We start from the raw sequence: 15,843 nt of genomic DNA on the forward strand, positions 1-15,843 counted from the left end.
CTATGTTAGCCTACTATCAAAATGACTATGTGTCGCAGGCTGAAGCAAATCTTTGTTGACAGAAATGTTGACATTTTATATTTATTCTATACATTTTTACAACATTAGAAAAAGGTATAGATGTGTGTAGGGATGATGTTCGAAACCGGTTCTCCCGGTTGTTCGATAAGAAAAGAACCGTTCGATAAGAAAAGAACCGATTCCATGGACTCGAATCCCTTTTCGAGAACCGGTTCCCGTTATCGAAGCCACTATAGTAAAGAAAAAGAGTTGGTTCTTTATTCGAATCCCTGGGAACGAATCCCGTCCCACAGGAAATGCCCTGTGGCACGTCCCAGGAAATGACGTAGCTCAGTCATTAGGCGGCAGATACAGAAGCAGCAACAACAATGGACCGGAAAAAAACGCCTCAAGGCATGGCTTCATTTTACAAAAAAATACGACGAGGAAACGGCTATCTGCAATTATTGCCAGGCTTCGCTCTCAAGTAAGGGGGGGGAAGTACAACAAGCATGATGAAACATGTTCAGGCCGTACATAACCTGAAGGTTAGAGAAATGATGGACCCCAGAAGGATGTTCCAATAGCAGCAGAAGTGCACTTTTTGGAGAGCTGTATTCTTTTCAGTTTCGTGCCCAAGGGACTGATTTTATTTAACACTATATTACTATTTATACACCTAAAGTGATCACAGAGACAGGTTGTTTTTGTGTTACTGTATATATTAGTTTTTCTGAAAAATGCCACTTAATATACTTTGGGTAACAACAGTCAATATTTATTTATTTTATTTTATTTTTTTAGGGGGGTAACAACAGTCAATATTTATTTATTTATTTATTTTATTTTAGTTTTTTCTTATAAAATAAAAATGAGCTTTTGTTAAACCAAATATTGTGTGTTTTTTTTCCATATACAACAACCTATCTGGATTCGATAAGAGAATCAATAAGGAATCGGTTCGATAAGAGGATTCTTTTAATATATTTATTACCATCTTTGGGAAGCTAGGTAACGTTTGCTGTGGTCTGGAACAACATGGCACAAAAACAACTATCAGAAATGCAGCCAATATGAAATACAGATAAATGTGTCATGAGACATGCACAACTAAATGATATACAAAGAGGATAAAAGTAAAGGATATTAAATGAGCTCAAATATACCTACAAATGAGGCATAATGATGCTATATGTACAGTACATAGAGATAGCCTAAATAGCATGTTAGCATCAATTAGCTTGCAGTCATGCACTGACCTAATATGCCTGATTAGCACTCAAACAGGTCAATAACATCAACAAAACTGACGCACAGTATAAAACCTTTGGTGGACAAAAGGAGACAAAGAAGGAGTGGAAGATTTTACATGTAAACAAACTGTTGCGTCACAGTCCACACTACGGTGAGTTCAAGAACCGCCGAAATTAGTAGGACAAAACGATGTTCACCAAATAGTGTCATTAGTGAAGCATACACACAAACATATTACACAGTGGGCTTTCTAACATAATAGTGTGAGAGTCTAGTCCATAGTGGATTTAGCATAATTTTGTGAGTCCAGTCCATAGTGGATCTAACATAATAGTGCGAGAGTCCAGTCCATAGTGGATCTAACATAATAGTGAGAATCAAGTCCATAGTGGATCTAACATAATAGTAAGAGTCCAGTCCATAGTGGATCTAACATAATAGTGTGAGAGTCCAGTCCATAGTGGATCTAACATAATAGTGTGAGAGTCCAGTCCAGAGTGGATCTAACATAATAGTGTGAGAGTCCAGTCCATAGTGGATCTAACATAATAGTGTGAGAGTCCAGTCCATAGTGGATCTAACATAATAGTGTGAGAGTCCAGTCCATAGTGGATCTAGTTAATAGTGTGACAGTCCAGTCCATAGTGGATCTAACATAATAGTGTGAGAGTCCAGTCCATAGTGGATCTAACATAATATTGTGAGAGTCCAGTCCATAGTGGATCTAACATAATAGTGTGAGAGTCCAGTCCAGAGTAGATCTAACATAATAGTGTGAGAGTCCAGTCCATAGTGGATCTAACATAATAGTGTGAGAGTCCAGTCCATAGTAGATCTAACATAATAGTGAGAGTCCAGTCCATAGTGGATCTAGTTAATAGTTTGAGAGTTCAGTCCATAGTGGATCTAACATAATAGTGTGGGAGTCCAGTCCATAGTGGATTTAGCATAATATTGTGAGTCCAGTCCATAGTGGATCTAACATAATAGTGTGAGAGTCCAGTCCTTAGTGGATCTAACATAATAGTGTGAGAGTCTAGTCCATAGTGGATTTAGCACAATATTGTGAATCCAGTCCATAGTAGATCTAACATAATAGTGTGAGAGTCCAGTCCATAGTGGATCTAACATAATAGTGCGAGTCCAGTCCTTAGTGGATCTAACATAATAGTGTGAGAGTCCAGTCCATAGTGGATCTAACATAATATTGTGAGAGTCCAGTCCATAGTGGATTTAGCATAATATTGTGAGTCCAGTCCATAGTGGATCTAACATAATAGTGAGAGTCCAGTCCATAGTGGATCTATCATAATAGTGAGAGTCCAGTCCATAGTGGATCTAACATAATAGTGTGAGAGTCCAGTCCATAGTGGATCTAACATAATAGTGTGAGAGTCCAGTCCATAGTGGATTTAGCATTATATTGTGAGTCCAGTCCATAGTGGATCTAACATAATTGTGTGAGAGTCCAGTCCATAGTGGATCTAACATAATAGTGTGAGAGTCCAGTCTATAGTGGATTTAGCATAATATTGTGAGTCCAGTCCTTAGTGGATCTAACATAATAGTGCATCACTAACATAATAGTGTGAGAGTCCAGTCCATAGTGGATCTAACATAATAGTGTGAGAGTCCAGTCCATAGTGGATCTAACATAATAGTGAGAGTCCAGTCCATAGGGGATCTAACATAATAGTGTGAGAGTCCAGTCCATAGTGGATCTAACATAATAGTGTGAGAGTCCAGTCCATAGTGGATCTAACATAATAGTGTGAGAGTCCAGTCCATAGTGGATCTAACATAATAGTGAGAGTCCAGTCCATAGTGGATCTAGTTAATAGTGTGAGAGTTCAGTCCATAGTGGATCCAACATAATAGTGAGAGTCCAGTCCATAGTGGATCTAACATAATAGTGCGAGTCCAGTCCATAGTAGATCTAACATAATAGTGTGAGAGTCCATTCCATTGTGGATCTAACATACTAGTGAAAGTCCAGTCCATAGTGGATCTAACATAATAGTGTGCGAGTCCAGTCCTTAGTGGATCTAACATAATAGTGAGAGTCCAGTCCATAGTGGATCTAACATAATAGTGAGAGTCCATTCCATTGTGGATCTAACATAATAGTGAGAGCCCAGTCCATAGTGGATCTAACATAATAGTGTGAGAGTCCAGTCCATAGTGGATTTAGCATAATAGTGCGAGTCCAGTCCATAGTGGGTCTAGTTAATAGTGTGAGAGTCCAGTCCAGAGTGGATCTAACATAATAGTGTGAGAGTCCAGTCCTTAGTGGATCTAACATAATAATGTGAGAGTCCTGTCCATAGTGGATCTAAAATAATAGTGTGAGAGTCCAGTCCATAGTGGATCTAACATAATAGTGTGAGAGTCTAGTCCATAGTGGATTTAGCATAATATTGTGAGTCCAGTCCATAGTGGATCTAACATAATAGTGCGAGAGTCCAGTCCATAGTGGATCTAACATAATAGTGAGAATCCAGTCCATAGTGGATCTAACATAATAGTGTGAGAGTCCAGTCCAGAGTGGATCTAACATAATAGTGTGAGAGTCCAGTCCATAGTGGATTTAGCATAATATTGTGAGTCCAGTCCATAGTGGATCTAACATAATATTGTGAGAGTCCAGTCCATAGTGGATTTAGCATAATATTGTGAGTCCAGTCCATAGTGGATCTAACATAATATTGTGAGAGTCCAGTCCATAGTGGATCTAACATAATAGTGTGAGAGTCCAGTCCATAGTGGATCTAACATAATATTGTGAGAGTCCAGTCCATAGTGGATTTAGCATAATATTGTGAGTCCAGTCCATAGTGGATCTAACATAATATTGTGAGAGTCCAGTCCATAGTGGATCTAACATAATAGTGTGAGAGTCCAGTCCATAGTGGATCTAACATAATAGTGTGAGAGTCCAGTCCATAGTGGATCTAACATAATAGTGTGAGAGTCCAGTCCATAGTGGATCTAACATAATAATGCGAGTCCTCACTCAGTTCCACTGAGTTTTCTCAAATCCTTCTCCCTGTTTCTTTAACGGTCATTTGCAGCGATCCATGGCCAGCATGCAGAGCACACATTCGCACAGAAGACGTCGGCCAATCTGCCATTGAACTCCCGGAGTGCAATGACCATCCAGTTCCTGTCGCAGACAATAACAGGAAGTGCTTAACAAGGTACCCCGACGGGCATGTCCAATAATGGAAACTCTACACAACAACAAGCACAACAACAACGGCAAGGGTTTTCTTTGCATCAACACAGCTCATTTTAGTCTAAACCGGAACGCGCTACGACAGAAGTGAGAGCACGCCGTTTAAATACTGCAAGCTTGTGTACAAATTGCAAGGAGGGCTGACTTATCATATATTTCCAAAAGCAGTGACCTTTATCCTGCTCGCATACAAATGAAGCGAGTGCTTGGACGTAGCCGTTACGGCGTTGTGAATGTTAATCACGCTTTGCTGACCAAAAGGGACCACGGTGCTTTGGATATACTGGAAGGGATAAGAAGCCCACTTCCTCTACGCAGAACATTTTGCACCTATGCAGACCAAAAACAGAATGTTTTTTTATTTTTGTTTTATTTTAAGAGTCAGGGTTGCAGTATGACTAATCAATGGAAAGAATGAACAGAGATTGTTTTTGTCTCTCTCTCTCTCTCTGGCTTCAGCCACAATAAACAGTGATGCAACATAGCCCAAAGGTCATGTTTTGTTAGTGAGTTTTTCTTTTCCTCCTGCTGTTGCCTGTTTTATGCCGCTGTATGAATCGGATTTAATGATAGACATTGCCAGGAAGAAAAAAAAAAAAGGATGTCTGTAGGATTGTTGGTAATGTGCAGATAGAACCCGCAGACAGTCACCAGATATTAAACAGTAAATTAACCAGATTTAATCAAGTTAAAGTACTGTCGCGTTTTGGACCAGTTGTTCCTCCCAGGGAATTCAAGTAAACAATTCGCTCCCAAGTTCTTTCCGACACTTAAAAGCTGAGTTGAAAAACCACCAGAGACAGAATAGGTAGTATATTCTCAAAGCTTTGCCAATATACATTTTGATTGAGACCAGTCTAACCCTAGAACATTCTATCGCGCCTCCCAAAAATGGTCTGTCTTCCCAACGCCAAAAACCTCTCTTTCCTTCCCCCTCCCTAGCCATAACACACGCACAACGTCTCCCTAGCCGTAATACATTCCAAAGAACTCAAGGTTAACGCACACAGTTTGCTTGCTGACAGAGCATCGAGAGAAGAAATGGAAAACACGAGCTGTTTTCAAATATGACAAAGAAATGGAAGAAGTACAACTTAAATTCGGATATATGTACCGTATTTTCCGCACTATAAGGCGCACCGGATTATTAGCCGCACCTTCAATGAATGGCATATTTCATAACTTTGTCCACCAATAAGCCGCCCCGGACTATAAGCCGCGCCTACGCTGCGCTAAAGGGAATGTCAAAAAAACAGTCAGATAGGTCAGTCAAACTTTAATAATATATTAAAAACCAGCGTTCTAACAACTCTGTTCACTCCCAAAATGTACGCAAATGTGCAATCACAAACATAGTAAAATTCAAAATAGTGCAGAGCAATAGCAACATAATGTTGCTCGAACGTTAATGTCACAACACACAAAATAAACATAGCGCTCACTTTCTGAAGTTATTCTTCATTCGTAAATCCTTCGTCTTCGGTGTCCGAAGTGAAAAGTTGGGCAAATTTACGATCCACTGGCAGATGTTGGCGTCGTCTGGCGCTGCCTCCTCGTCTTAGTGAAGGTGTGTTCGCCTTCTGTCATCCACTGTTCCCACGCAGTTAGCAGTCTAGCTTCGAATGCCCCGTTGACACCAATATCTAGCGGCTGGAGGTCTTTTGTCAATCCACCCGGAATGACGGCGAGTATTGAATTAAGCGCGTAAGCGTGTCTCTTAATGTGCTGTTATGAGCTAGCAAATATAACAACTACACTACCCAGCATGCAACGATAGTTACGAGCATGCGCGGTAGCCCTGAGAAGCGTTGTATGCTGGCAGTTAGAATGTGGTTATGAGCACGCTGTGAGTAAACGTTGAGAACTCAGTTAACACGCCTCGTCTGCATTATTTATAATTAGACAGACAACACACTTAATAGGAGCCATTTTGGGGTCTTTACATAAACACACAAATGGAAATGAAACGTCACATATCCCAGCATGCACCGCGCGCTTCTTCTACGGGGAAAAAAGATGGCGGCTGTTTACCGTAGTTGCGAGACCTAAACTTTATGAAAATGAATCTTAATATTTATCCATATATAAAGCGCACCGGGTTATAAGGCGCACTGTCAGCTTTTGAGAAAATTTGTGGTTTTTAGGTGCGCCTTATAGTGCGGAAAATACGGTAAATATCTGCCTCCGACAGTACCAATGATAGTCACACACACACTAGGTGTGGTGAGATTATCCTCTGCGTTTGACCCATCACCCTTGATCACCCCCTCTGGGAGGTGAGGGGAGCAGTGAGCAGCAGCGGTGGCTGCGCCCGGGAATAATTTTTTGGTGATTTAACCCCCAATTCTAACCCTTGATGCTGAGCGCCAAGCACACTGCAAAAAGTCAGTGTTCAAAAACAAGAAAAAAAAATACGCATTTGTTCGCAAAGTGGTGACCAGTGTTGGGTTAGTTACTGAAAACCAGTAACTAGTTACAGTTACTAGTTACTTTATTTCAAAAGTAACTCAGTTACTTACACCAAAAAGTAATGCGTTACTGTGAAAAGTAACTATTTAGTTACTTCTTTTTCCCCCCTTTTTTTTAAGGCTCCCATTAATGCCCTTTTAGCCTTCATGTCAGTACTGTTATTGCACTGGAGAATAATACAATCCGTTGATCAACTTGACATGCATTTGCATCACTGAACTCAGAAAGCAATGTGGTCTACATACAACACACAAAGACAAAGATATGTTTCAAAGGGCCAATTTATTTCAGGCCAGAACAAATTGACAAAACTATTTTAAATAGCTGCAACATAATGGCACTTTAACTTTAATTTTAAGTAGATAGGATCTTTGATCCAAGACACAACTTACATTTAACTAAAATGTTATTTTCTTTGTGCTCGACAAAAGAAAAGTATTGAGAATGTCTCCATGTTAAGAAACTCGACTTCTGGCTTCGCCATGATGTCTTGTTAGTTGTTATGAGAGTAGCGTATGTGTGTGTGTGTGTGTGGCCCTTTAAGATATGACAGCATATGAGGTGAGTTATGTCAGTGAGTGAGTGGGCGAGAGAGGTGAGGGAGCGGCGACAGTGAGTGCGTGCAGGTGCTCTAGCTCGGTGGATGGCTGCGTCCAATAAAGTCACAAAGTTGCAACAAACCGCCGGTCTTGTCATTCACCCTCAGCTGTAAAGACCCACTTCCGGATAAAGTGAAGGTTGTTAGCCCCGAAGACGTACATAGGCCCTGGAGGAACGTCTCCCCTGCGCTCCTCAACTGCGGTATGGAGTCCCCCCCGCCCCCACCCACACAAAGCACACCTTTTCTTTTCCACCGCTGCAATAAAACACACTCAGATGTTCTGTTTCTAGCCGATACTACATGAAAAGTAACGTAAAATAACGCAGTAACGCATCATGTAGTAACGGTAACTGAGTTACTGAATATACAAAATAACGCGTTAGATTACTAGTTACCGCCGAAACTAGCGGCGTTACAGTAACGCGTTAGTCCCAACACTGGTGGTGACCCTCGCCCCGTCCTTGTTTGTGAATGACAGAGTATTTCGCACCTCCAAGCGCGCTCGCGCCACTCAAACTGCTACAGGCAGCTGCGTTCTATCTTGTTTTAACATCCTTAACATCACGGCGGACGAAACTGCTCATGCTCAGGGTGTTTGTGGAGGTTCGGGGTTTTGCACAAATGTGATGCACCATGTTAGATGTCCCGGTTTTGTGACTGTCGTAGACATAAACAGCGTCGCAGCTCTTGCAAATCACGTAGCCAGCATTACTATCATCCTGATTTGCAACCTCATAAAAACGAGTCCACGCTGAACTTTTCTGGCCTTTTTTTCTTCTGTTTGCTGCCGGCGTTGCCATCTTGTTTTTTTTTCTTCTTCTGTTGTGGCATATGCTGCAGGTGCCTGCTCGTTTTTCGTATGTGGGTAACAACATCTAACTATGTATATATATTTCCCAATTGGTTTAACTGCCACCCGCCTGAATCTATTTAAAATCAAATTTTTTTTAAATTTCAACCGCCCGACCCGACCCGCGGATAAAATCTAATTTTTTTTTATTTCAACCGCCCGACCCGCGGATAATCCGTGGACTCCGCGGTTGTGTCCGCGAAACCGCGCATCTCTATTGTGTAGAGTTTTTCTCCCTTTAAAGGGGAACATTATCACAATTTCAGAATGGTTAAAACCATTAAAAATCAGTTCCAAGTGGCTTATTGTATTTTTCGAAGTTTTTTTCAAAATTTTACCCATCCATCCATCCATCCATCTTCTTCCGCTTATCCGAGGTCGGGTCGCGGGGGCAGCAGCCTAAGCAGGGAAGCCCAGACTTCCCTCTCCCCAGCCACTTCGTCCAGCTCTTCCTGTGGGACCCCGAGGCGTTCCCAGGCCAGCCGGGAGACATAGTCTTCCCAACGTGTCCTGGGTCTTCCCCGCGGCCTCCTACCGGTCGGACGTGCCCTAAACACCTCCCTAGGGAGGCGTTCGGGTGGCATCCTGACCAGATGCCCGAACCACCTCATCTGGCTCCTCTCGATGTGGAGGAGCAGCGGCTTTACTTTGAGCTCCCCCCGGATGACAGAGCTTCTCACCCTATCTCTAAGGGAGAGCCCCGCCACCCGGCGGAGGAAATTCATTTCGGCCGCTTGTACCCGTGATCTTGTCCTTTCGGTCATAACCCAAAGCTCATGACCATAGGTGAGGATGGGAACGTAGATCGACCGGTAAATTCAGAGCTTTGCCTTCCGGCTCAGCTCCTTCTTCACCACAACAGACCGATACAGCGTCCGCATTACTGAAGACGCCGCACCGATCCGCCTGTCGATCTCACGATCCACTCTTCCCTCACTCGTGAACAAGACTCCTAGGTACTTGAACTCCTCCACTTGGGGGCGGTACCACTGGATTGGCAGACCGGGGGTGGTGGTTCCTCTCTTTAAGAAGGGGAACCGGAGGGTGTGTTCTAACTATCGTGGGATCACACTCCTCAGCCTTCCCGGTAAGGTCTATTCAGGTGTACTGGAGAGGAGGCTACGCCGAATAGTCGAACCTCGGATTCAGGAGGAACAGTGTGGTTTTCGTCCTGGTCGTGGAACTGTGGACCAGCTCTATACTCTCGGCAGGGTCCTTGAGGGTGCATGGGAGTTTGCACTGCAAAAAGTCAGTCTTCAAAAACAAGAAAAAAAAATACGCATTTGTTCGCAAAGTGGTGACCCTCGCCCCGTCCTTGTTTGTGAATGACGGAGCATTTCGTGGAAGCTGCTTTTATACCCAATGGTAAATGGTAAATGGGTTATACTTGTATAGTAGAGATGCGCGGATAGGCAATTATTTCATCCGCAACCGCATCACAAAAGTCGTCAACCATCCGCCATCCACCCGAACTAACATTTTATCAAAACCGCACCCGCCCGCACCCGCCCGTTGTTATATATCTAATATAGACGATGCAAGGCATTAGTGAGGTTATAAAGCTTTTGCCTGTTAAAGAAAGGAGACTGATCCAATGCAGCAGAGACATTCAATGCGTGCCACGCACACCAGTGCGCAATCATCTGGGAGCCGCGCTGAGTGCACCTCCAAGCGCGCTCGCGCCACTCAAACTGCTGCAGGCACCTGCGTTCTATCTTGTTTTAACATCCTGTGGCACTCTTCTGGGATCACGGCGGACGAAACTGCTCATGCTCAGGGTGTTTGTGGAGGTTCGGGGTCTTGCACAAATGTGATGCACCATGTTAGATGTCCCGGTTTTGTGACTGTCGTAGACATAAACAGCGTCGCAGCTCTTGCAAATCAGCATTACTATCATCCTGATTTACAACCTCATAAAAACGAGTCCACGCTGAACTTTTCTGGCCTTTTTTTCTTCTGGTCTTTAGTATTCCCTTTTTTAGTTTGTCGCGTACCACGTTTGTTGCCATCTCTTTTTTTTTTCTTCTTCTGTAGGTGCATGCTCGTTTTTCGTATGTGGGTAACATTTAACTATGTATATATATTTCCGAATTGGTTTAACTGCCACCCGCCTGAATCTATTTAAAATCAAATTTTTTTAAATTTCAACCGCCCGACCCGACCCGCGGATAAAATCTAATTTTTTTTTATTTCAACCGCCCGACCCGCGGATAATCCGTGGACTCCGCGGTTGTGTCCGCAAACCGCGCATCTCTATTGTGTAGAGTTTTTCTCCCTTTAAAGGGGAACATTATCACAATTTCAGAATGGTTAAAACCATTAAAAATCAGTTCCAAGTGGCTTATTATATTTTTCGAAGTTTTTTTCAAAATTTTACCCATCCATCCATCCATCCATCTTCTTCCGCTTATCCGAGGTCGGGTCGCGGGGGCAGCAGCCTAAGCAGGGAAGCCCAGACTTCCCTCTCCCCAGCCACTTCGTCCAGCTCTTCCTGTGGGACCCCGAGGCGTTCCCAGGCCAGCCGGGAGACATAGTCTTCCCAACATGTCCTGGGTCTTCCCCGTGGCCTCCTACCGGTCGGACGTGCCCTAAACACCTCCCTAGGGAGGCGTTCGGGTGGCATCCTGACCAGATGCCCGAACCACCTCATCTGGCTCCTCTCCATGTGGAGGAGTAGCGGCTTTACTTTGAGCTCCTCCCGGATGACAGAGCTTCTCACCCTATCTCTAAGGGAGAGTCCCGCCACCCGGCGGAGGAAACTCATTTGGGCCGCTTGTACCCGTGATCTTGTCCTTTCGGTCATAACCCAAAGCTCATGACCATAGGTGAGGATGGGAACGTAGATCGACCGGTAAATTGAGAGCTTTGCCTTCCGGCTCAGCTCCTTCTTCACCACAACAGACCGATACAGCCAGGCCCGGCCCTAACCAATCTGGCGCCCTAGGCAAGATTTTAGGTGGCGCCCCCCCACATCGGCAGTGAAGTGTATATACTCACAAGAACCCGAATAGCTTTGTCTTTGACCTTTTTTTACTTACAACTATACCTAATATATAAAGGGGTGGAAAAGTGACTATTACCTGCAGGGCAAACATTAGCTAACCAGAAGGCAATAACAATGTAAACAAAAAACACCTGCTTAAAAGATCTAATACAAACATTTATATGCACGTACAACACTTAGAACTTTTAGCATATCAGTATGTGGAATTAAATGATGGAATGGATTAAGTAAAGAAGTTAAAAATTGTACTGATATGATCCAGTTCAAGAGGTTGTGTAATGTTGTAACAAATAATATTTCTATTAAATAGGCTTTACTTTGCATTTTAATTAACGTGGGATTATTTTTTGTATTTAGAAATAATAGTACCAACTTTTTATTTATTTATTTATTTTTTCTCCAACATTTGTGGCACTGGCGTGGCGCCCCCTGATGGACGGCGCCCTTAGCATTTGCCTATACGGCCTATGCCACGGGCCGGCCCTGGATACAGCGTCCGCATTACTGAAGACGCCGCACCGATCCGCCTGTCGATCTCACGATTCACTCTTCCCTCACTCGTGAACAAGACTCCGAGGTACTTGAACTCCTCCACTTGGGGGCGGTACCACTGGATTGGCAGACCGGGGGTGGTGGTTCCTCTCTTTAAGAAGGGGAACCGGAGGGTGTGTTCTAACTATCGTGGGATCACACTCCTCAGCCTTCCCGGTAAGGTCTATTCAGGTGTACTGGAGAGGAGGCTACGCCGGATAGTGGAACCTCGGATTCAGGAGGAACAGTGTGGTTTTGGTCCTGGTCGTGGAACTGTGGACCAGCTCTATACTCTCGGCAGGGTCCTTGAGGGTGCATGGGAGTTTGCACTGCAAAAAGTCAGTCTTCAAAAACAAGAAAAAGAATACGCATTTGTTCGCAAAGTGGTGACCCTCGCCCCGTCCTTGTTTGTGAATGACGGAGTATTTCGTGGAAGCTGCTTTTATACCCAATGGTAAATGGTAAATGGGTTATACTTGTATAGAGTTTTTCTCCCTTTAAAGGGGAACCTTATCACAATTTCAGAATGGTTAAAACCATTAAAAATCAGTTCCCAGTGGCTTATTATATTTTTCAAAGTTTTTTTCAAAATTTTACCCATCACGCAATATCCCGAAAAAAAGCTTCAAAGTGCCTGATTTTAACCACCCGTCCATTTTCCTGTGACGTCACATAGTGAAGCCAACACAAACAAACATGGCGGAAAGAACAGCAAGCTATAGCGACATTAGCTCGGATTCAGACTCGGATTTCAGCGGCTTAAGCGATTCAACAGATTACGCATGTATTGAAACGGATGGTTGTAGTGTGGAGGCAGGTAGCGAAAACCAAATTGAAGAAGAAACTGAAGCTATATCGGTTTGAACCGTATGCAAGCGAAACCGAGGAAAACGACACGACAGCCAGCGACACGGGAGAAAGCGAGGACGAATTGGGCGATCGCCTTCTAACCAACGATTGGTATGTGTTTGTTTGGCATTAAAGGAAACTAACAACTATGAACTAGGTTTACAGCATATGAAATACATTTGGCAACAACATGCACTTTGAGAGTGCAGACAGCCCAATTTTCATCAATTAATATATTCTGTAGCTTCAGTTTCTTCTTCAATTTGGTTTTCGCTACCTTCCTCCACACTACAACCATCCGTTTCAATACATGCGTAATCTGTTGAATCGCTTAAGCCGCTGAAATCCGAGTCTGAATCCGAGCTAATGTCGCTATAGCTTGCTGTTCTTTACGCCATGTTTGTTTGTGTTGGCTTCACTATGTGAAGTCACAGGAAAATGGACGGGTGTATATAACGATGGTTAAAATCAGGCACTTTGAAGCTTTTTTTAGGGATATTGCGTGATGGGTAACATTTTGAAAAAAACTTCGAAAAATAAAATAAGCCACTGGGAACTGATTTTATTCCAACTTTTTTTATTGGCATTTTCAAATAGACAGAAAAAAGTGCAAGTCAAAACAGTACAATTTTAAAGTCAGTAAATGATTCACACCCTTTCCCTTAAAACCCAAACCACCCACCCACCCACCCCACTCAGGTCCCACTAACGAGGGACAAATGGCACAATTATGTAACAAGTAAGACGACAAAGACAGACACATTCTCACACACACACACACATACGAGGCCAGAGACAGACAGATATATATAAAAAAAATATATATATAATAATAATAATAATAATGAAATAAAATAAAAATTAATAATAATAATAATAATAATATATAATAAAATAAAAAAATAGAATAAAATAATACTAATAAATAAAAGGGAGATTATTCCTCATCTGCGTCTGGGCATAGGTCAAGAGAGTTGACATACAGCAAAAAAGGGCTCCATTGTCAAGACTTGGTCCGGGGTGTGTGCTTTTCCAGGATGCAACGGAAAGTTGGCTCGTGCGAGACGGGAATGAAGGTACATGATTTATTATTATCAAAAAAAGGAATAAATGAAAGTGCGCACAGTGGCGGAGAATAAACTATGAAACCAAAAGACTATAGCAAAAAAGTACAAACAAAAAACACGCACAATGGCGGAGAACAAACTATGAAACCAAAAAGACTTTAAATATGGAACAAAAACTTACTTGGCTTGGACAAAAAGAGTTGCTTGAGGAATGGACATGGAAAGAAGTATCAGGCATGAACAGAGCATAAATGTGTTGAGGTCGTCAGGACGAACAACAGAAAATGAATGAACTTAAATACTATGGACATGATTAGTGAAAGCAGGTGCGTGACTCAAAACGTGAAACAGGTGCGTGACGTGACAGGTGAAAACTAATGGTTGCTATGGTGACAAACAAGAGTGCACAATGAGTCCAAACGTGGAACAGGTGAAACTAATGGGTAATCATGCAAACAAGACAAGGGAGTGAAAAGCCGGAAACTAAACAAAACATGACTTAGAACAAAACATGATCACACAGACATGACATCCATGAGCTTTCAAATGCTTGAACCGAGCCTTTTAGCGAAAACCTAAGTTTTCCCAGTTTTAGATTGTAGAGAACCTCTCTAATCCAACGGCCGTGTGATGGGGGGGGCGAGCCAGCTTCCAACTGGGAACTGATTTTTAATGGTTTTAACCCTTCTGAAATTGTGATAATGTTCCCCTTTAACGTAGAGTCTTCCCAATCCCAGTCCTCATCTTAAACGCTGCCACAGTTAACCGTCGTGCTATGCAAACGCAGAGCGCTTTTTTTTTTTTGCTACGTTTCTCTGCTCTCCAGCTCAGCCTGTAATTAATGTTCTTCAGGGGGGGGGGGGGGGGTTGTGTAAATATAGTTGCTCCGTCTTTTAGCCAATTACGCAGAACAAAGACGGCGGATGTCAGCAGAATCCTCAGTGCTCAGGGAGCTCCCAGCACCAGCAGGCCTGACCTTCAGGCTTTTCACTTCTTATCGCCACGCGTTACTTTCTTATTGTCGTCACGGCTTGATCCACTCCTGCAATCTTCCAAGGGCGGATTGAGTCTTTGAATCAAACGCAGGCGGCGAGCGAACTTAATTCTTTTTTTTTTTTTTAATAGTAAGTTTTTACTGCTTAATTATCCCAATGTACTAGAAATAGCACCGTGCGGAGCACAGACCTCAGCCAAGGTTGAACCATGGTCATTTGGCACCACCTTCACAGATTTGCACCATTTGCACATGCCTGAAATATGTCGCTAAGATTCACACATTGAGTGAAACCATCCATCCATCCATCCATCTTCTTCCGCTTATCCGAGTTCGGGTCGCGGGGGCAGCAGCCTAAGCAGGGAAGCCCAGACTTCCCTCTCCCCAGCCACTTCGTCCAGCTCCTCCCGGGGGATCCCGAGGCGTTCCCAGGCCAGCCGGGAGACACAGTCTTCCCAACGTGTCCTGGGTCTTCCCCGTGGCCTCCTACCGGTCGGACATGCCCTAAACACCTCCTTAGGGAGGCGCTCGGGTGGCATCCTGACCAGATGCCCGAACCACTTCATCTGGCTCCTCTCCATGTGGAGGAGCAGCGGCTTTACTTTGAGCTCCCCCCGGATAGCAGAGCTTCTCACCCTATCTCTAAGGGAGAGCCCCGCCACCCGGCGGAGGAAACTCATTTCGGCCGCTTGTACCCGTGATCTTGTCCTTTCGGTCATAACCCAAAGCTCATGACCATAGGTGAGGATGGGAACGTAGATCGACCGGTAAATTGAGAGCTTTGCCTTCCGGCTCAGCTCCTTCTTCACCACAACGGATCGATACAGCGTCCGCATTACTGAAGACGCCGCACCGATCCGCCTGTCGATCTCACGATCCACTCTTCCCTCACTCGTGAACAAGACTCCGAGGTACTTGAACTCCTCCACTTGGGGCAAGATCTCCTCCCCAACCCGGAGATGGCACTCCACCCTTTTCCGGGCGAGAAC

This window comes from Nerophis lumbriciformis, linkage group LG04 (genome assembly GCF_033978685.3).
Source record: "Nerophis lumbriciformis linkage group LG04, RoL_Nlum_v2.1, whole genome shotgun sequence".
Taxonomy (NCBI): Eukaryota; Metazoa; Chordata; class Actinopteri; order Syngnathiformes; family Syngnathidae; genus Nerophis; species Nerophis lumbriciformis.